This window comes from Rattus rattus, chromosome 3 (genome assembly GCF_011064425.1).
Source record: "Rattus rattus isolate New Zealand chromosome 3, Rrattus_CSIRO_v1, whole genome shotgun sequence".
Classification (NCBI taxonomy): domain Eukaryota; kingdom Metazoa; phylum Chordata; class Mammalia; order Rodentia; family Muridae; genus Rattus; species Rattus rattus.
Window position 1 is genome coordinate 150,996,983 of NC_046156.1, and position 23,916 is coordinate 151,020,898.

A 23,916-nucleotide genomic window follows, 5' to 3' on the forward strand; every position below is an offset into this window, starting at 1 on the left:
TAAGTTTAGGTCCATAGAATTGTGCTGTTTTCAGCTTTGGTCTAAAATGCAGTGATGGTGCTTAATGCAAAGACTTACAATTGCTCAAAGTGCTGAGTGAAAATAGCAGAGTGCTCAGCTTTGGAGAGGTCATCCATATCAGTCTCTAACACCTAACATTCAGGGACTCAAATAGAGTGTAGAGCTGTATAGTCATAACTTCTAGACATGACACGTTGTTGCATACATCAGCTCCTGCCAAATGTGGTTTCCTGAACAAGACCTGCAAAGATAAGGCCAAAGTTTAGCATGAATTAGTGGAGGGTCCTCGAAGGCTCCGCCCCTATTGGAGAAGCATTGGCCTTTATAGTTGCCAGGAGGTGGAGAGTCATCTTTGGTGATATGGTCACTCACTGGTAGTATACACAGCACCTTCCAGCTCAGTGACTCTCAACCTGCTAGTCAGGATCCCCAAAGACATCTCATATTAGATTTCTTAAATATCAGACATTTACATTATTATACATGATGGTTTACCTTATGAAGCAAAATTGCAGTTATGAAGTAGCAACACAAATAATGTTATGGCTGGGGGTCACCACAACCAGGGGACCTGTTTTAAATATTGCAGCGTTAGAAAGGTTGAGAACCACTTTCCTAATGGGCTACCACGTGTATATAAAAGAAGCACTCATTGAATTCACAGGTTATTAATTTAAAAAGGAAGACAGGAAGCTAGGAGGGAGAAGGGGTTGTGGTGACTAGTTGGAAGGAGGAAGTGGTGGAAGGATATGATCAAGTCGCTTTGTATAAGTAATGTATCTTTCAAGGAATGAAATCTTTTGCATAGGTAGCAATGAAATAGTAAGGGCATCAATGGAAGGGGAAGCCCTTGGTCCTGCCACAGTTGGACCCCCAGTGAACGGGATTCTTGGGGGGAGGGCGGCAATGTGGGGAGGATTGGGAGGGGAACACCCATATAGAAGGAGAGGGAGAGGGGTTAGGGGGATGTTGGTATGGAAACTGGGAAAGGGAATAACATTTGAAATGTAAATAAGAAATACCCAATTTAATAAAGATGGGGGAAAAAAAGAACTCAAAAAACAAGTTATGATCAAGTGATACAATGTAGGCTGTGGACAGGCATCAATCAGCTAATGAAAGGACAAATGGTAGCTACTGCTGCCAGCAGGAAGGCTTCAAATTTGAGTAAGTGCAGAGTGTTGTCATGAACAGCAGCCGTGAGAATAGAAACAATAGTCAGGAACATGATCTGTGTTTCATGCAGGTTCCCTGGGAGTAATGCTGAGTTGGAGATCCCTGTTTCCAGACTTATTTGGAAATTATTTGGGGCAGCATCTGTGGAAGGTAGCCACAAAGGGCAAAGGGCCAAGGGCCATTTGTGTTTGGATGCAGTGTTTCCTGGCGCCTTTGGCTTACTTTATGAGGAGCACTGAAGCAGGGGCAGCATTTACTCCATTTGACAAAATGTTCAGGCTTTTACAACCTGATCGTCCATCAGTCATCACCGTGGACTTTCCTTACAAATAGGTGTGACCTTGAATAAAACTGCTTTCTTCAGTCAAGGTAATTTCCAAAAGGAACAAAAAAATATCTAAGAAACAACAAAATCATTTGATTGATATTTGTTAGTGGCTCCCATAGCAGCTGAGAAATAACCCCTCAGTAATGAAAGAGATCTTGCTGTTGCAGTGATGTGTTCCTTTCAAGTTGCCTGCCTAACTCTGCAGGACCCCCTTCCTTTGTAGCTCTGGGGAAGTCCTTTCATTGTTTCTAAGCTAATACTTCCAGGATGAGTGACACCATTTGTTGTTTCAAATGTTTAAAAGGTAGATAGAGAATGTTATTATGAGTTTTAAGAAGTTATAGTAGGAGATGGGAAGGGGTGGGTGGTTGTGTGGGGAAACAGTCTCATAGAAGAAGGGGGAGAGGGGATAGAATAGGAGGTTATGGACGGTAAACTGGAAAAGGGTATAATATTTGAAATGTAAATAAAAATATCCAGTAGAAAATGAAGGCAAAACACCTAAACACATTCAAATAAAGTTATTTTTTCCCCAATGTGGAGAGGTTTTAATGAGAGAATGAGACAAGAGGAAGGGATGAGAGAAAGAAGTGAAAGAGCATTTTTTTTAGTTAAAAAACAAGTTATAGGAACATCATCAGACAGAATGGAACCTAAATTGAGAAAAGATCTTGATAAGGCAGCAGGCAAGCATGCAGGGCTTTTTTTTTTTTATCACTAGTGATTGATGTGGGAGGAGCCACTTTTGAGCTGATAGTCTTGGGTTCTATAACAAAGCAGGCAGCAAGCTGTGGGAAGCAAGGTAGTAAACAGTCCTCCTGCATGGGTTCTGCATCAACTTCTTCCTCTAGGTTCCTGCCCTGCTTGGTTTCTTGCCCCCACTGACTTTGGTGATGAAATGCTATATGGAACTGTGAATGATATAAACACTTTCCTCTCCAAAAGAAGAAGAAGAGGAGGAGGAGGAGGAGGAGGAGGAGGAGGAGGAGGAAGAGGAGGAAGAGGAGGAAGAGGAAGGAGGGAAGGAGGAAGAGGAGGAGGAAGAGGAGGAGAAGAGGAGGTGGAGGAGGAGGAGGAGGAGGAGAAGGAGGTTATAGCATGGGTCTCTGTGAATTCCATGGGAGGATGCCTGTGGAGGTCATCCTGGGTGTCGATCCATCCTGGGTGTCTATCCATCCTGGTGTTTCTCCCTGTCTATGCACTCTCCCCAGTCTCAGCTAGGAGTCTCTTAACCCCACACAATTGTCCTGTAGTTCAAACAGACCCACGTGTCTGAAAAGTTCAACTCCCCAGTCCCCCACTATTATTTTCAGAGTTCTTTGATGAAACAGAGTCAAAGGAAACAGTCTGTATTACGGAAAGGAGATTTGTTGAAAACCAGCTCACAAAATTACCCCTAGATAGTTCGACAATGCTGTCTTCACACTAGGGAAGCTGAGAACCTGGGAGCTCTGTAGCTCTGGATGGCACCAGACTCTCAGGCTGCACTGAAGGCCTGGAGGGTTTCTGCAGAGCTGCTGATCTTCAGTTCATATTCAAGGACCAGTTAGTCTGGGTTCTGATCAAAGCAAAGGATGGTAACAAGAATAAAGATACAGATGCATTAACAAGTGTGAATCAGAGTTTGGCAGGTAAAGATCAGTGCTCTCCCCAAGACCCGTTACTGACTGTATCGCTGAAAGTTTTGCCCATTTTGGGGATGAGCTTTCTACTCATTCAATCCTTCTAGGAATTACCTTCACAGATGTGTCCAGATGTTTGCGTTTCAGTTGACGCCTGATCCAATTTACTTGACAGTCAGGATTAATCATTATAGCAACTCAGCCACAGGTGTTGCTTCTGCCCATTTGCCATCAATAGGGGTGAGACAGTAGCAGAAACCCAAGAGGCTGGTTCTCATTAAACCCATGCTTCTCTATCCCTATCACATCATAATAGCAATATGTCCTCCAGATGGTCAGAATCAACTATGGCGGCAATGATAATGTCTTCTTTTCTTGCTACATGCTCACACAACATAAACACCTCCCCCCCAATCCCAATTCCTGGAGAGACAATAAGTGGTGTTTTAGGTGATATTTTTCCTACTTAGGTTTCATGCATTGGACATTCAGGGTTGCAGTGAAAAGCCCATGCAACCTGCTGTATTGGTGCGTTAAATTACAAGGCAGATGAAAATGGGAAGTTCCGACTGTTTGGTCACCTGATGTCCCAGGACAGGCAGAGAGTTCATAGTTCATTCTTCAAAAACTAGAAAGCTGTATTTCAAAGTGAGCTTTGAACACTCACAAACACACTCATGAAATCTCCCATCATTCTTATCTATAGAACAGTAGTCCTCAACCAAGATAAAATTTTTAGTTACAAGACTTCGGTGACATTTGGAAACATTATCAATACTTAGAACCAGAGTGACATTGTCATGAAGTAGATGAATACTAAAGATATACTTAACCCAGATCTTTTACAAGAAGGTTGGGCAACTTTACTGAGTAGGTCAGAGGTCCTCTTCCATTGCAGACTGGTCTAGAAGATGACAGATAGCCATCTAGCCAACTTTCAGCACGTTCTGTGGTCCTAAGTGGACAGGTTGAGGGAGTATCCCCAGGTCCTGGGTTTGCTCTGTTCATAAACACAAACTCCAGCTACAGCTATGACTGTATCTATGAGGCAAGAGTGCAATGAGATCAAAGTAAAAGATTTTTGTTTAAGGCAAAGTTTTTTCCCTTAGAAAACTATACACTTAGAATGTGGTATTTGTATTATTTAACATACTTATCTTCTTGGAATTGTTTATCTTCTGTGTTGATTCAAATCTCTGTCTGGAATTATTTTCCTTCTGCCTGAAAAATTTCCTTTGACATTGCTTACAAAGTCTATCTTGGGAAATGAATTCTCTGAATTGTTGCTTATTTAAGGATATGTCTAATTTGCCTGGATTCTTGAAGGAGTTCTCTACATTTATAACAGTGGGAAGAAATTTTATCAAGCATTTTAAAGATAATATTTAATATTCCTTTTGGCCTGATATTTTCTGATGAGCAACATATTATATCTGGGTAGATATATTTCTATTCTTATTCTAGGTTCTTTCAGGATGAAGTGAAGATATCATTGAACTTAAATAATGTATGTCAAATAAGCCATGATGACATGCATCTATAGCGCCAAAGAGTTGGGAGATCCAGACAGAAGGATTTCTAAATACAGAAATTTAAGGGCAGGCTGAGCAGCCGAAAGACTCCCTCCACCTCTCTGTCTCTCTGCCTTTCTCTCACACACACATCCACACATTGCGAATTTGTGGGTCATGTATAGGTAGACCTATCACAAGGGGGTTGGTATAGAAGGAATTCTGATGATTCAGACAAATATTGATGTTGACCCTAGATTTCTCCAAAATAGTTTTTCAGTTAAAAAAAGAAGGAACAGTATCTAAAAATTGCTAACGACTCTTAATCACAGTTGTTATGTGTACTCTTAGCCTTCAAATATAAATGATCATATCCCTTGTATCATGTTTTTCAGATTGAAAAGAATATTTGACAGTGAATAATGGATGTGGAAATATAATTACATGACTAATTTAAAGTGTTACACACTTTCTTATAGAGAATTAAGGGGAACTAATTATATGTATGAATAAATTATGAGCATTATTAAACATGAAAATGCTATTTTTATATGTTTTTCCCCCCTTGGCACTCTGAATCAAGCAGAGAGTCTCATATTTACCCTCAAAGCACCTTGCCACTGATATACTAACACAACCCCTATTTTATCACATATGTTATGATTATATTATGGTGTACAGGCTACTTTACAATCCCCCTCCTCAAATTAGTTGTTCTGCCTAAGTCTCCCAAGTAGATAGGACCATGGGCCATGTCTATACCATTTGGCTAAAGTTATAATTTTGATACAAGGAAAGGGTGAAAGAGATATCAATGCAATATTAATTTTTATGCAGGAAGCTCTTCACTAAACAGTGCCTACATTTAAAGATCTAATTTTTTAATTAATTTATTTATTCACATCCCAAACTGTCCTGCCTCCTAGTCTCGCCCTAGAGTCCACTCTCCCATTCCCCCTCCCCTTCTACTCTGAGAGGGTGGAGTACTCGCTGTGTATACCCCAACCATGACCCAATCAAGTCTCTGCTAGGTTAGGTACATCCTCTCCCGCTGGGGACAGAGAAAGCAGCCCTATGTGCCAGTGCCTTGGTCTAGTCCCTGTATACTCTTTGGTTGGTGGCTCAGTCCCTGAGAGCTAAGGGTTTAGATTAGTTAATTTTGTTGGTCTTCCTGTGGAGGCCATACATCCTTTAGGGCCTTCAGTCCTTCCCAAATTCTTTCTTAAGTGTCCCTGACCTTCGTCTAACATTTGACTGTGGGTATATGCCTCTGTTTCAGTCAGCTGCTGTGTAGAGCTTCCCAGAGGACTGTTATGCTAGGCTCCTGTCTGCAGGCACAACAAACAGTAGTGTTAGTATCATTAGTAGTGTCAGCTTACCCATGGGATGGGTCTCAAGCTGGGCCAGTTTTTGGCTGGCATTGCCTTCAGTCTCTGCTCCATCTTTGTCCCTTGATTTCTTTTAGACAGGACACATTTTGGGTCTAAAGTTTTGTAGGTTGGTTGGTGTCCTTATCCCTCTACTGGGGTGGGGAGGGGCTGCCTGGCTACAGGAGGTTACCTCTTCTGGTTTGATCTCTGCTTAGGTCACCTGAATTGACTCCTGGGAGCCTCCCCCCTCTCAGGTCTCTGGTACTTCCTGGGGTTTACCTCCACCTCCCCACTTCCAGCAGCTGTAGTTTTCCATTCATTCTCCTGTCTCTCTGGCCCTCTTTTCTGTCTCTACCTCATACCTTACCCTGACCTCCAAACTCAGCTCCCAAACCCCTCTCCCACCCAGTTTCCTTCTTCACTGTGCCTCTTATTTTATTACCCCTTATATGTGAGATCCAGGCGTCCTCACTTGGGCATTTATTTGTATTTATTTCTTTGCATTATGGATTGTAATGTGGGTATTTTGTACTTTTTGGCTAATATTCAGTTAGCATGTCCTTTTGGGTCTGAGTTACCTCACTGAGGATGATATTTTCTAGTTCCATCCATTTGCCTACAAAATGCATGATGTCCATGTTTTTCATAGCAGTGTATTTTCCATTGTGTCAGTGTACCACATTTTCTGCATTGATTCTTTGGTTAAGATTTTTTCCAGTTTCTAGTTATAACAAATAAAGCTGCTTTGAACCTAGTGGAGCATGTATCGTTGTAGTATGGTAGATCTTTTAGATATATACCCAGGAGCAGTATGCTGAGTCTTCAGATAGAGCTAGTTCTAATTTTCTGAGAAACCACCAGAGTGAATTCCAGAGTGGTTGCACACGTTTGCAATCCCATCAGCAAAAATCTATTTTATTTTAAATTTTATCACAACTTTAGAACAATTCCCCTCGCAATCAACACTACATTTTATTAAAAGCAAGTAGCTACTAATTAATGATGTGGTACAATATTACATCATGTCTCTAGTGATAAAGAAGAGGAAACAAGTAAACGACGTCATAGCTGATATGCTCTGGACTCTGTACATCAAGCTGAGTTCACAGAACTTACGATGTGAGGAGATAGAGATACTGTGTCTTCTCTAGCAAAGAAGCCGCAATTGAAATTCAGAAAACATTTAGTGTCAATGCTCTATGTCAGCATGTATCCCACCTATTGAGTGGTCGTCCTCTGATTTATACAATAACCAGGTTTGCCCAGAGTTTGTGTTAAAGCAAAAATTCCTGTATATCTGTGCCCTGTTTATGTTCTTTCTTATGTTCCAACAAGAGAATTTTGTAATGGACAACAACAAAATTTACAAATGTCCAGTGTTATTATCATCAACGTTTCTTCATCTTAACGTTTATGAGCAATGATACTGGCTTTGTTTCCTTGTGTCCCTGTGATAAGAGACCACGACCAAGGCAACATACAGAAGAAAGGAATCATTCGAGGATTCTAGTTTCAGAGGGTTAGAGTTTATGGCCAACATGGCAAGGAACATGAAAGCAGGCAAGCAGGCATGGCATTGGGGCTGAGAGTTCATATCTTTTGTTTTTTAAACTTTTTATTGACTCTTGTGAGTTTCACATTATGCATCCCAGTCCTGCCCATCACCCATCATCCCCTAATATCTGTTCTTTACCATTACAAACTTCCTTCACAAACAGACACACACACTCATGCACACACACAAACACACACACACATACATACACACAAACACACACACATACCCACACCACCACCAATAACAACAACAACAACAACAACAATAACAAAGTATAAAAAACATCTCATCATAGAAGCTATAGTGTGTCCACAGTGTATCCCTCCATCCGTACATATTCATGTGCAAATGTTCATTGCAATGAGTTATTGTTCTGGTTCAAGATCTCTGGCTTCTGTGACAACATCCATATTGGATCCACATCAGGATTACTACCAGTTATCCTGTTGTTGCCTTGTGTCACAGAGATCCTGCAGCTTTGAATCAGCAGGACTGGCCCTTTTATGTGGTCCAACCATTCTCAGAGGATATACATTTTGGGGTGGACAAACTCAGAGGCCTGGATCTAGGTCTGAGTGGTTGTTGAGCTGGTCAGTGCACTGGCTCTCCCTTAGCCACATCACCAGGGCAAGCTCTCCAGCACTGCTCCAGCCTGACTTCACAATGCCTACACCTGTAACAGACAGAATCTCCTCTCTTGGTCTCATGGTCTCACACCCCCATCTCCAGAGCCACTTCCATTGTGAGGGTGCAAAGCCCACTCTCCCAAGTGCTGTAACCTTTGATAGGCCAGCTCCAACGTGTTGCCCAGGCAAGGTGCAGGTCCTGCTCTCCGAAGAGCTACAGCCAGTGAGGGAGTAGGGTGAGCTCTTAGACCCTCATGCCTTTGGAACAGCTCTCCCAATTACTACAGGTGGTAAGGGGTGGAAGGGGGGCATCACTCCACACCTTGCAGGCAGAAGAGTGGCAGTGCCAGATCTCTGGTGTCCTGGGATGGCTCACCTGAGCCCTGTCAAACTGGATCAGCTCTACTGTGCTGCTCAGGTGAAGTGCAGGACCTGTTTTCCAAGTTATCCAGCTAGCAAGGAGAATTCACACCTTGAGATACAATCATAAGGCAGAAAGGGTTAAATGGGGCCTTGAATCTTTTGAACTCTCTAAGCCCACCCCAAAGATGTAGTTTCTCCAACAAGGTGACTCAATAAGAACAAGAATAAAACTGTAAGATTTATCCTTAATTCATTTGGTGAAGATATCTAGGTTGAGGTCACATTTTGGTTATCTTTAATATTTTTGCAATATGCTTCATAGTGCAAGTACCATTTTGGCCACAAACTATCCTTCATTGACCAAATTGCAGTATGAGAAACTTTCTCCAAACATTGTGCTCCTGATCTTTGTGTGATCTGCTTGTTTTTCCCTGATGTTCCTAGCTACCCACAGAGACTGGTGAACATAGGTGCTAAATAATACTAACAATACATCACAGAAAAATTGTGAATAATAAAATAAAATCCATCTGTAAAGTAGATCATCCTGATTTCCTTTTTACACTTTGAGTGAATGAGGTATCACTTGCATATCAAATACTAAATATAAAATAACTCTTGAAAATGAAACCACAAAATTGTGTGGTGTTCTGAAATTTGAAAAGAATATATACTACTTTTTAATTTCAGTAAATAAAATAATTCTGAGTACACAGTTGTATAAATCTGCAACAAATACTTTTGTGGAATAGTGTAGCCACATCATTCTGCCCAGTATATCAATAGTTGTTTACTTTAAATATTACCATTTATTACTGTCCCATAAAATGAGCATTAGCACACATAAAATATTCTGAAACTTAACATGTGGCAACAAATACACAATATGGCTTTTTAATTTTTCTCATTGTTTATCATTTATTATGAATATTCATGACAGATCTCTTTATTGTGCAGACAATTAAAAGTTGATGGGAATATTTTGTTAATCCTGTTATGGAACTAATTGCAAAAGGGCTGCTGTAGGCTTGTGTTGAGTTCTTGGTGACCAGTTGCTATCTTGTTGTCTATGATACCATGGTTAACACACAAAAGATGTATTTTAGAAAGAATATGTGTATTCATAAGATTTATTAGGAACTATGTGTAAGTATTCACAGCAATTATCCAACACTCCATTTATCTCGTGGATTTTTCCCTTCATATCTTCACATTAATCTAACTGTGCTTGTCTCTTTTTTGATCAATTTTTCCCATTTTGAAGGACATCAATTATATCAGAGTAAGAATCTTTTTGATGACCTCACATTCCATTTATTTATTTATTTATTTATTTATTTATTTATTTATTTATTTATTATTTAGATTTATTTTTCTATGTGTGTCTGGGGAAATGCTCATGTGTATACATAAATGTAGAATCCAGAGGACAACTTCAGATGTCACCTTCAAGAATACCATCCAGTTTACTCCTGAGACAGGATCTTTAATGGATTTGGGAATATCTGATGTGACTATTCCATATGGCAAACAAACACATAAGTCCTTCTGTCTACATCTTCCTAGCCTTGAGTGGAAATATGTGCTGCCTGGCTATTTTATGTGAATTCTGAGGTGAAACTTTGGTCTTCATCTTTGTGCCTCAATTACTTTTCTAATTCATTGGCTACTGTAATCCATGATCTCATCCTAAGTTGATTACTTTTGGAAATTTTATTTCCAACTAAGAAGACATCTAGGAACCTGGGGATGAACAATTAACATAACCTTTGTTCACAATACTTTCAAACCTGAATAATATGCTATTTAAAATGGTCAAAAGACAAAAAATAAAATACTATTCAAACAACTATGAAATTAACTAACTTTTTAAAAGAGTTATTACAGACTTGATTTTCCCATGTTATATGACTCAAGTATGCGGTGAGCTAACAAAGTCTTACCATCAAGTTCTGGAGGGAAACCAAGAGCAAAGGACTTGTTGAATAGCTTGCATGGTGCTGGAGGGTACTATGCCTGCTACATTGGGAGAAATGCCACAAAACAATTTTGCTCCTGTTGTCAACCATTCTAGATAAAATAACTTTTTCAAGATTTGTCCATTAGTGCTATAGTTGCACTAATGTTGTAGATGCAACTGAATACTTTCTGACTGTGTTTAAACTCACTCCATAGGAATGAGTTTATGACTGATACTACTAAGCCAAAATCCAATGGATACATAGGTTTTAGGCTGTGGGGGAGCACCTAGAATGATTATCCCACTAACTTAATTAGTATTTAAGTGTCCCTTGATTTCTTGTCTTTATATTTGCAGCTTAATAAGTATTCCATCCATCATTATAGAATGTTCTTTTAGTCTGTAGATGACAATTAATGGAGATCTATAGCAAGTTATAAAAAAAAACCTGACACTGTGGTATGCTAAGCTACAAATATAACAGCTATATTTCAGCCCTTACCCCCAAGTCTAGGTCCCCACCTCAGATGAATGGGAAGAGAATATTTAGTAGCAAGAAGAATTTTGTTCACATTTATGGCAAAACAAAAGTTGTTAGACATAAAGAAATCATTATACACATGAACTCATAGTTCTGTGAAAACAGATCCACGCCTATGAAAAATTGAGGGAAAAGCATTGGTGAGTGTATATGGGAGGAACTGGAGAGGAGAGAATGGGAGTGGATTTAATCAAAATTCGCTATACATGCATAAAATTCTCAAGGACTAAAACCTTGATAAGTGATAAAAAATATCAAGTAAAGCAAAACAAAACCCACCACAAGTAGAGGTTTTCTGGAGATGTCTTTGTGAAATATTTTTACATACTATGTATGGACTGCTTTTCATTTATATAGTAATTCTGTTTCTCCATTCAAAGCCCATTACATGTAAAAGACTCCAAAGAGAGGTGTGGACATGAATGCTCTTCTAGCATCCAGATGATCTGAGGATCTATGATCTTTGGCATTCACTTACTGGAGTACTGATTCTCAAGGTGACAGAATATGCAGGCAGAGCATGAGGCAGCTTTTGAGCTGTTGGTGGAATCATTATGAATGGACTAATGATTTAAGGAAGGCCCCATTTGGCTGGAGATACAGGTCAGATAAAGTAGGGTATTAGCCTAGCCTTGGAAACGCAGTGAATTATATCTCAAGCAAAAATCTCTCTCTCTCTCTCTCTCTCTCTCTCTCTCTCTCTCTCTCTCTCTCTCTCTCTCTCTCTCTCTCTATGTACAAACACAAGACCTTAGAAAGACCTGTTGAGTGAGTTTGCTGTCATGTAACACTACAGCAAAAAAAAGGACATGATTTGTAATGACGCAGTTTGTAAACCAAGAAGAGGGCTCAAGCCTTCACTGTGTGGAGAGAAAACTTGGAGGTATCAGGGTGGTACAGTCTTGCACTCACTCCACCACTTGCAGAAGAAGCTGAACTCAATAGGAAATATAGCTGGAGCTCTAAGTTGTGGATCAAAAGAACAGTAATACCTTCTTCCATTAAATGGAAGCCTAAAGAAAGAATACAGTTCCAAAACTCTAATAAAGCATGATGCACTCAGCCAGCCACATGTGTGCCCACTGGCAATGGATAAAGGTAAAAGGCAAAGCAGACGAATGGAGACTTATGTATCATCTGAAGAGGCACTACCTGCAACCAACATTGTAATTAACTGACAAATGACTGTGGGGGATTGATTTCACAGAATTAGAAATAATGTTTTAAGAAATGACAGAAATGCTTAGTTCTAAAAAAAGAACAGTATTTTAAAAAAGAAACAAATAAACATATTCAAACTTAAAACACAGCCAGCAATAAACTGAGAAGGAAAACATCAGATAAAATCAGATGAGAATTGAGAGATTCAGGATCCTGGAAGAGAAGAGGGAGGAGCCAGTGGGACATTCCTTAGATCTTTCTAATGTGGGGCAGCTAAACATGTTGTTAAATACACCCAGGCTTTGTTTGCAACTGTGTATTACAAGTTACAGTTATAAGAGGTTTTTTTTGCCTAAAAATAGGATGCAAATATATCCAAAACAAGAAAGAAAAGTCGAGTAGAGGTAGCTAGAGATAGGGGTCAACAGTTAAAAGCATTTGCTGCTTTAGCCAAAAACCTAGCTTCTGTTCCCAGAACTCACACAGTGCCTCCTCCCAACTGCCCGTGACTCCAGTTTCAGTGGCCCATCACCTTCTTTTGGCATCTGCTGGCATTGCCAACCATAGTACACATTGTTTCAGGCAAACACTCACACATGAAAAATAAAAATAAATACTTAATAATCAAGCAAATAGCTAAAGAATAAATGGAGTTTATAACTAAAAGTGTCTAGCAGCAACTTGCATCCAGTAGGAAGCAGGTGAAGAAATATAAGGACAATTATGTATCATACAATTCCCAAAAAAATGGAAAGAAATGACAGAATTAAATGACTTAAAGTTTAAAGATCTTACAATAGTCCCTCTGGTTATACAGAATAAAGAAATGAGGACACATGACACTAATGTCTGTTGATTTTAAGAACATCTCAAATATTCAATTTTACCAATAAAGTCTTGGGCACCAGAGGCTCGGGTGAAAGCCTGCTAGCTCAGAGAGGCAAAGAAAGTACCCAGCTAACATTCCTCCTCAGCCAATGTCTCAAAGGAAAAAGGAAGCACTCCTCCACATAATCTCAAAAACCGTTCTAAATGTCCCTTCCTTCTACTTCTGTGTGTCTCTCTATCCATCCTCCTGACTCCCCCTTACTTGTTGATTTTTTTCCTATGTTCATTTCCTATCAAGTGGTACTCTTTCTGCCTCTTGATCTACGGTTGACTTTATTTAACCTAGCTTTCAAAACCAGAAAGCTTCTAGATTGAAAGTTTGTGCTGGGGCTCAGCCTAGAAACATGTTTCTCCAGTAAACAGTATAATCTCAGGGTTCACAGTGTAATTCAAATACTGTGCAACAAATCCATATGAAATTATAAGCCATGAACACAGCCAAGGCTGAAGGCATGCATCTAAAGTTGCCGCATGTGTGCTTGTTAAAGCTGAAGAATGTGATGTCAGTGGAGAAGATGCTGTCATAGGAGAATGTGAGCCTCCTGGAGAAACTACTCAAGGGACAGTTCTTATGAGAGTTTCTGACAAAGAGCATGTGCTCAAGCCTTCCTCTATGCAGCTAACAGAGAGAGGCTTCCACCTAAAGCCTTCAGAGAACGATGTATTCAGAGGGCTGATCAGTTGGTTGCACATAAGCTCTAAAGGTACAAATATCCCCATGTGTATTATAACAAAGGTAGTTTTGTAGATCATCAGGGAAGGAATTTGTACCAGAGTATAAAAAGAAACACCATAAAAAAGGATTGGTGAGCTGGACACAGGCCAGTGGATGAGGTGTTATGTAAACCGCATGCATAAGTGTCTACGCATACACACCCATAAACCGAATATGTCCCCCATGGTCTCCTAAAGTGTAGAGGCAGTTTAAGGTATGCATTGTGCTGCTGGGACATAGGGCAGGGATGACTAAAGAGAATCTTCTCGGGTGGTCCCCTCCCTTGCCCATCTAGAGTAAGAGTGTTTAGCACATGTTAGAGAATTTAGAGAAGAAATTAAAGCAATACATTTGCCAGAGGATAGAAAATCTTGTCAAGAAATGGATAAAGTAGATGCTGGGAAGGATAAGGCAATCATTTTGGCTGTTCGAGGTGTAACTTCCTCAATATTTTCTAATTTCTGCCTGATATTAATGTGACCTCAGGAATACTTTGTGATAATAAATCATCAATAAATTCATTTTAAAGTGGGTATATTGCAAACGTAATAAGTGGTAATTATTAAAGCTAACAATGAAATTTGTATAAGAATATTTAGTGCAGTACGGAAAGATAACAGTGGCTAGACACCTGGGCTCTTACAACTGTGTTCAAAATTATGTCATAATGGGATCCGAATTCATAGAATCATTGCAACAATCAGAGCCAACAATGGAAGTAGTGTGCTTAGCCTCATGTCTGCTTCGGTGTCTGTCCAAAGATCATTCTGATACAGCAATTTTCTATTATTTAATTAGAAGCTATGAGAAGAAAGAACAAATGCGTATCCAGCACAGAAATGAACATCTGTTGCCACCAAACAAAGCCTTAAGTACAAGAAATAATGAGTTACATCTAAGTGAGTTGATGATCAAAGGGGCCCAATGGAAATCCCTAAACAACAAAGGCTATTGACAAAGCTATTGGTTACATTAATGAAGAAAAGTGGACAAAAGTACTGGTTCCTGACCCGGAAACTATTTGCATCTTTATGAGATTTGTATGTGTACAATTGTATATGGATCTTTGTTTAGACCTGATTCTTGCAACTTTATCTTTAGTTGTGTTTTATCTTTTTGTTTATTGTAAGTGTGAATGTCACTTTTGTTCCCTCAGATGAAGGAAGGAGAAGAGAGCTGTATCAAAGCTTTATGAATGCATGGCTTGAGTTGAGTTCAAAGCATTTCTAGTAAACTATCCCTAATTATTTCTAGTAAACTATCCCTAAGCATTTCTAGTAAACTAGGACTGGAAGCTTCTAGCTTCCATATAATCTATGCCTCTGCAAGTCTGGACTTTGAAAGCTTCAGCCTTCAGCCTCCAATCTAGTCCCTTAACATTCCAGTCTCTGAGACTTACTGAAGAACAAACTCATTCTTTCTAGCTTTTTCTGAACTATAGCTGACTCTTAATGCACCTGCTTTGGCTCAAACTCCTTTCCAAGCTGACTGACTCAAACTGGTTTCTTATAGCTTCTAAGAGAAGTGTTCTGCTTGGAAAGGCTGCCTCTGAACTTGAACTGAACTGCTCCCAACTGAACCAAGCACAACTGCACTCAAGTGCACACGCACATCACTGCACTGCACTGGACTGCACAGATTTACTGCACTGCACTGCAAGGAACTGAGTTGAATTGAATTATCTTTTCCTCAGCCCCGTTAACGTAACCTCTCTTTAAAGAGCTGTTCCTGGGAGACTTGAGCATATCCTATCTCTGAGTCATTCTCTCAAATCATTGTCTGATTCATGACTTTCTCTGCTTCTCAATTAGCCAGGATTGATATGGGTTAAAGGGGTGAACAAAAAGTATGGCTATATTCCAGACAGAGATAAAGGTGTGCATTGCAGCCAGAAGGATTAAAGACGTGTGGTGACTCTACACTCCCCCTGAGGCAAATCTTAAGATGTGATCATTTGCCAGAGCATGGTTGTTGCTAGATTAAAGTTCCTATACATTATTTGTTTTGTCCTATTCAGGCTTCTTTGATTTATTAACATGTTTAATTATTTATGTAATTATTTATTATTATTATTATTATTTAGTAGTAGTAGTAGTAGTAGTAGTAGTAGTAGTAGTAGTAGTAGTAGTAGTGTAGTAGTAGTGGTGGTGGTTTGCTTTCTAATGAGAGGGAGCAAAGAAAGCTGCATATTTGGGTGGGTGGGGAAATGGGGGAAGATATGGGAATGATTTGGAGAGGGGAAACAATACCAGGTAATACTGTATGAAAAAAATCTATTTTCAACCATAAAAGGAAAAAATTAAAAACAGTCAAATGGTAGAGAGTCGACCAGCAGATTCCACTGCAATTGTGGCAGCTGCACGGGCAGGTTCAGTGTCCTGGAACACTTTTCACCATATGAAAAAAACTGATTTCTGCCACTATTTGGCAAACATTAAAATACAGATTATCTTAATGTGCCCTCTGTGTGCCCTTCTAACAAGTGATAAAAGTAGAGCTTTGAAAATAAATTCAAGTCCTGAAAATTTCACATTTATTTTGGAAAATAACCTTCGAAATGGCTTGTACAGAAGACAGCATATTAAATAAATTGCTTAGAAGCATGGCGATGAATTGCTGCGGTGTCCTTTCTTCTTTTTGCTAGAAGGAAATGCAATGTGATAATATGTTTGTGCATGTTATCTTTCTAGCAAATATCTTGGGCTATTCACCTATAATCCTGAAGGGCAAATATTGAGTGCTTTGTGTCTTTCCCATCATCCCCTCCTCATTGCTTGTCCTGTCTTCACGTCTATCCTTGTATATCCATCAATTTCTTATAGAAAAATGAATGGTGTGTTAACATCCAAGTACTTTTTAGATATAGGTTACATACTAGAAATGTAAAAACACCAGCAAATAGTTGTTATCAAATTTACTTAAAATGTTATAAAAATCAAGAAAAAAATATATTCTGACCTAAGCCAGATACCCTGAACCTGACAGAAGAAAAGGTAGGAGATAGCCTTGACCACATTGACACATGAGACAGCTTTCTGAGCAGAACACAGACAGTACAGGCACCAAGAACAACAATTGGTAAATGAAACCTCATGATATTCAAAAGCTTTTTTAAGGCAATGGGTACCATCATTGGACAAGGTAGCAAGATTTTTACATACATACATACATACATACATACATACATACATACATACATACATATATACATGCATACATACATATGTGTGTTTTATTAGTAGTAGTAATTGTAGTAGTAGTAGCTTGTCAATTTTTTAAAAATTTCAAATTTGTTTAAAAATGAGGTGCAGATCAAAACAAACAATTCTCAAGGAAGGCATCTCTAATGGCTGACAACAATTTAAAGAAATGATCAACATCCTTAGGTATTAGGAAATACAAATCAAAACTACTTTGAGATTTCATCTTGTCAGAATGACTAAGATCAATTACACAAATCACAGCTCATATTAGCAAAAATGTAGAGCATGGAAAACACTCCTCCATTGCTGATAGGAGTATAAATTTACATAGTCATTACAAAAATCAATATGTTGGAGACACAGAAAGTTGCAAATAAATCTACCTTAAGACACAGCGATATCACTCTTGGGAATACAGCCAGAGAATCATAGGATACTTTCTCAACCATGTTCATTGATGAATGAATGGCTAGAATGATTCATAACAGCCAAAAACTTGAAACAACCTAGATGTCTCTCAAAGAATGCATAAAGATTATGGGGTACATTTACATAATGGAATATTATTTACGTGTTAAAATAATGACATCATGAAACTTTCAGGAAAATATTAGCTGTTAAGTAAATAATGCCCAAGCTACAATCCAAAGACCCAAACACAAAGTTTCCCTTACAAATGCTCAACACTAAGTCTCCTAATGTATGATCCATTGATCATGTTTGTTCAAAATGTTCGAGGTTATTTTTTAATATATTTTATTTTTTTCCTTTTTTTGTTGGATATTTTTTATTTACATTTCAAATGTTATCCCTTTCCCGGTTTCCCATCCATAAGTCCCTTATCCCATTCCTCTTCCCTTTTATAAGGGTGTGTTCCCTCCCCAATCACCCCCCTTCCCACCTCCCCACCCTGACATTCTCTTACACTGGGGAGTCCAGCCTTGGCAGGACCAAGGGCTTCTCCTTTCTTTGGTGCCCAACAAGACCATCCTCTGCTACATATACAGCTGGAGACGTAGGTCAGTCTATGTGTACTCTTTGGATGGTGGTTTAGTCCCTGGGAGCTCTGGTTGGTATTGTTGTTCTTATGGGGCGGCAAGTCCCTACAGCTCTTTCAGTCCTTTCTCTAACTCCTTCAATGGGGGCTCAGTTCTCGTTTAAATGGTTAGCTGTTAGCATTTGCCTCTGTATTTGTCATGCTCTGGCAAAGCCTCTCAGGAGTCAGTTATATCAGGCTCCTGTTAGCATGCACTTTTTGAATCAGCAATATTGTCTAGGTTTGGTGGCTGTATGTATATGGGCTGAATCTGCATGTGGGGCAGGCTCTGAGTGGCTATTCCTTCAGTCTCTGCTCCAAACTTTGTCTCCATATCCCCTCCTATGAATATTTTTGTTTCCTCTATTAAGGAGGACTGAAGCATCTGCTCTTTGGTTGTCCTCCTTCTTGAGCTTCATGTGGTTTGTGAATTGTATCTTGGGTAATTAGAGCTTTTGGCTAGTATCCACTTATCAGTAAGTGCAAACCGTGTGTGTGTGTGTGTGTGTGTGTGTGTGTGTGTGTGTGTGTGTGTGTGTGTTGTGAGTGGGTTACCTCACTCAGGATGATATTTTCTAGCTCAATCCATTTGCCTAAGAATTTCATGATGTCATTGTTTTTTGATAGCTGAGTAGTATTCCATTGTGTAGATGGAACACATTTTTGTAACCATTCCTCTGTTGAAGGACATCTAGGTTCTTTCCATCTTTTGGCTATTATAAATAAGACTGCTGTGAATATTGTGGAACAGGTGTCTTTGTTATATGTTGGAACATCTTTCGGGTATATGTCCAAGAGAGGTCTAGCTGGGTCCTCAGGTAGTGCAATGTCCAATTTTCTGAGGAACCTCCAGACTGATTTCCAGAATGGTTGTACCAGCTTGCAATCCCAACAACAATGGAGGAGTGTTCCTTTTTCTCCACATTCTTGCCAGCATCTGTCATCACCTGAGTTTTTGATCTTAGCCATTCTGACTGGTTTGAGGTGAAATCTCAGGGTTGTTTTGATTTGCATTTCCCTGATGACTAAGAATATCGAATATTTCTTTAGGTACTTCTCAGACATTTGCTATTCCTTAGCTGAGAATTCTTTGTTTAGCTCTGTACCACATTTTCTACAGGGTTATTTGGCTCTCTGGCGTCTAACTTCTTGAGTTCTTTATATATTTTGGATATTAATCCTCTATTGGATGTAGGATTGGTAAAGATCTTTTCCCAATCTGTTTTGTCCTAATGACAGTGTTCTTTGCCTTACAGAAGCTTTGCAGTTTTATGAGGTCACATGTATCGATTGTCAATTCTTGATCTTAGAGAGTAAGTCATTGCTGTTTTGTTCAGGAAATTTTCCTCAGTGCCCATGTGTTCGAGACTCTTGCCCACTTCTTCTTCTATTAGTTTGAGTTTATCTGGTTTGATGTGGAGGTCCTTGATTCACTTGGACTTAAGCTTTGTACTGGGTGATAAGCATGGGTCAATTTGCGTTCTCAGTTTTGTGTGCATTATGCATGTCTGTACACACACACACACACACACACACACACGTGCACATGCATATATGTGTGCGTGCATGCTAAAATATTAAAATATGTATTAAAATTGATGTTCAAATTTATGGGGCACTTTCTGAAATATTGGGTGGATGGGAATGCTCAATCACATATATTTCTGTATAACAAAAATCTCTTGCTCTACATTTTTAACAAATTCATGCATAAATGTATAATGATTTTTTTCTTTTATCCTTTTGCCGAAAGCTAATGGCATTTCCTACATATTTTATTAAGTGGCATTGTGGTTATTAGTCATTACAGGGGCACTTAGGTAGCAATCTACCATGCACTGTCTGTTCTATTGGATTGCCTATTTTGCTAATTGTGTAGAAACATTTAATTATTCTGGTTTTGTGCCATTTTTCAGTAAGGTGTGCTACAACTACTTTCTGCTCTGCTGTTCCTCTTGTCAATCTGATAAATGCAGTTTTGATCCAAAAATTAATCGAATAAACCTATTTTTCTTGATAATATACCATTTGATTAATTATTTTCAAAATTATTTATTTACATTCCAGTTGTTGCCCTCCCCTTGACTCCCCTCCCACAGTTCTTCATCCTATTCCTCCTCCCCTTTACCTCCATGAGGCTGCTCCCCCACACCAGGCCTCCCCCTTCCCTGGGACCTCAAGTCTATCAAGAATTAAGCACATTTTCTCCCACTGATGCCAGATCAGAGAGACCTCTGCTACAGACTATGTATGTTACTGGTTGGTGTTTTAGTCCAACCAGAGATCCCTAGGGTCTGGGTTAGTTGAGGCTGTTGGTCTTCCTATGGGTCATTGCCCCTTTCACTTTTTTGATTCTTCCCCTAATTCAATGATAGTGGTCCCTGACTTTAATCCAATGGTTTGAATATAAGTATCTGCTTCTGTCTTAGTCAGCTGTTGGTTGGGCCTCTCAGAGGACAGTCATGTCAGGCTCCCATCTGTAAGCACATCGTAGCATAGTAATGTCAGGCCTTGGTGTCTTCCATGAGATGGATCCCAAGTTGGGCCAGTCACTGGATAGCCTTTCCTTCAGTCTCTGTTCCATATGTGTCCCTGTAATTCCTTTAGACAGGAACAATTCTGGGTCAGGAATTTTGACTGTGGGTTAGTAACACTGTTCCTCCAGCTGAGGCCCTGTCTATCTACTGGATGTGGACTTATTCTTTAAGTTTCCTTTCCTGAATGCTTGGTATTTTGGCTAAGGTCATCTCCAATGAGTCCTGATTCTCACATCTCAGGTCTCTGGTACTTTCTAGAGGGTCCCCTCACCTCCCACTCCCAGGAGGCTGCTTATTTCCATTCATTCTCTTGGTAATCTGGGCTTCTCTCCTGTCCCCCCATATCTAATCCCGCTCCCCTTTCCCCATTCTTTTCCCCTCTCCCACCCAAATCCCTCCCTCCCTCCCTCTCTCCCTCTGCCTCAAGTGATTATATCCTTCTCCCTTCTAAGTGGGATTGAAGCCTCCTTGCTTGGACATTTCTTTTTATTATATTTCTTATGGTCTGTTTGTTGTATGCTGGGTGTTCTATACTTTTATGGCTAATATCCACTTATCAATGAATACATAACATGCATGTCATTTTGGGTCTGAGTTACCTCACTCGGGATGATTTTTTCTAGTTTCATCCATTTGTCTGCAAAATTCATGATGTCCTCCTTTTTAATAGCTGAATACTATTGCATTGTATAAATGAATCACATTTTCTGTAAAAAAAAATTCAAATTTTGGTTGAGGGACATCTGGATTATTTCCAGCTTCTGGAAATAGCAAAAATGGCAGCTGTGAACATGGTAGAGCACATGTTCTTGTGGTATGGTGGGGCATCTTTTGGAAATATGTCCAAGAGTGGTATAGCTAGGTATTCAGGTAAAATTATTTCCAATTTTCTGAGGAAACATCAGATTTATTTCCAGAATGGCTGTACCAGTCTGCAATCTCATCAGCAATAGAGGAGTGTTCCTCTTTCTCCACATCCTCCATAGCATGTGCTGTCATTTGATTTTTGATCTTAGCCATTCTGATTGTGCGAAGTGGAATCTCAGAGTCTCTTTGATTTGCATTTTCCTGATCACTAAGGATGTTGAACATTTCTTTAGGTGTTTCTCAGCCATTCAAGATTCTTCCATTGTGAATTCTCTGTTTAGTTCTGCATCCCAGTATTAATTGAGTTATTAGGGTTTTGGAGGTTAACTTCTTGAATTTTTATATATATTTTGGGCAGTAGCCCTCTGTCTGATGTAGGGTTAGTGAAGTTTTGTTTTTTCTCAATCTGTAGGTTGCCAATTTGTCCTACTGATGGTTTCTTTTGCCATACAGAAGCTTTTCAGTTTCATGAGGTCCCATTCATCAATTGTTGATCTTAGAACCCAAGCCCTTGGTGTTCTGATGAGAAAATTTTCTCTTGTGCCAATTATTTCAAGACTCTTTCCCACATTCTCTTCTATTAGATCAGTGTATCTGGTATTATGTTGAGGCCCTTAATTGACTTGGACTTGAGCTTTGTGCAAGGTGATAAATATGGATCTATTTTCATTTTTGTACATACAGACTGCCAGTTAGACAAGTACCATTTATTGAAGATGCTTTCTTTTCTCATTGTTTGTTTTTGGCTTCTTTGTCAAAGATCAAGTGTCCATAGGTGTATAGGTTTACTTCTGGGTCTTCGATTCTATTCCATTAATCGACCTGTCTGTACTGATACAATGCTGTTATTATCACTATTGATTTGTAGTACAGCTTGAGGTCAGGGATGGTGATTCCCCTGAAAGTTCTTTTATTGTTGAGCATTGTTTTCACTATCCTGGGTTTTTTGTTTTTCCATATGAGTTTGAGAATTGCTCTTTTTATGTCTGGGAAGAATTGTGTTGGAATTTTGGTGGAGATTACATTGAATCTGTAGATATCTTTTGGAAAGATGGCCATTTTCACTATGATAATCCTATCAATTCATGAGCATAGGAGAGCTTTCAATCTTCTGAGGTCTTCTTCAATTTTTCTTTTCTTTCTTTCTTTAAAGGAATTTGAAGTTCTTCTCACATAGATCTTTCAGTTTCTTGGCAAGATTTACACAAAGATATTTTATATTATTTGTAATTTTTATGAAGGGTGTTGTTTCCCTAATTTCTTTCTCAGCCTGTTTATGATTTATATAAAAGAAGCTTACTGATTTTATTGAGTTAACTCATATCCTGCCACCTTGCTGAAGTTGTTTATTAGCTGTAGAAGTTCTCTGGTGTAAATTTGGGCTCCCTTATTTATACTATCATATCATCTGTAAATAGTAATACGTTGACTTCTTCCTTTCCAATTTTTATCCTCTTGATCTCCTTTTGTTCTTTAATTGTTCTAGCTAGAACTTTGAGTACTATAATAAATAGATAGGGAGAGAGTAGGCAACCTTGTCTTGATTTTAGTAGATTGCTTCTAGTTTCTCTCCGTTTAATTTGATATTGGCTGTTTTTATCCAGGACTTTTAACATGAAGGGGTATTGTATTTTGTCAAAGGCTTTTCATCAGCTTTTGAGATAATTGTGTATCTTTTTTCCTTGAGTTTGTTTATATAGTATAATATGTTGATGGATTTTCCTATATTGGACCATTCCTGCCTCCCTGGGATGAAGCTTACTTTACTATGGTAAATGATGGTTTTGATTTGTGTTTGGATTTGGTTTGGGAGAATTTTATTGTGTATCTTTGCATCAATATTCATAAGTGAGATTGGTGTGGAGTTCTCTTTCTTTGTTGGGTCTTTAGTGTGATTTAGGTATCAGAGTAACTGTGGCTTCATAGAATGAATTAGGTAGTATTCCACATGTTTCTATTTTGTGGAATAGTTTGAGGAGTGTTTATATTAGCTCTTCTTTGAAGGTCTGGTAGAACTTTGCAATAAAACCATCTGGTCCTAGCTTTTGTTCTGGTGGGGAGGTTTTTGATGATTATTTCTATTTCCATAGGGGTTGTGGGCCTGTTTAGATAGTTTACCAGCTTTTGATTTAACTTTGTTACATGGTATCTGCCTAGAAAATCATCCATTTCATCTAGACTTTCCAGTTTTGTGGTATATGGGCTTTTGCTGTAGCATCTGATATTTTTGGTTTTTAATTTCTTCAGTTTCTGTTGTTATGTCTCCCTTTTCATTTCTGATTTTGTTAATTTGGATACTATCTCTGTTTCTTTTAATTAGTTTGAGTAGGAGTTTATCTATCTTGTTGATTTTCTCAAAGAACCAGCTTTTGATTTTGTTGATCTTTGTAAAATTCTCTTTGTTTCTATTTGGTTGATTTCAGTCCTGGTCTT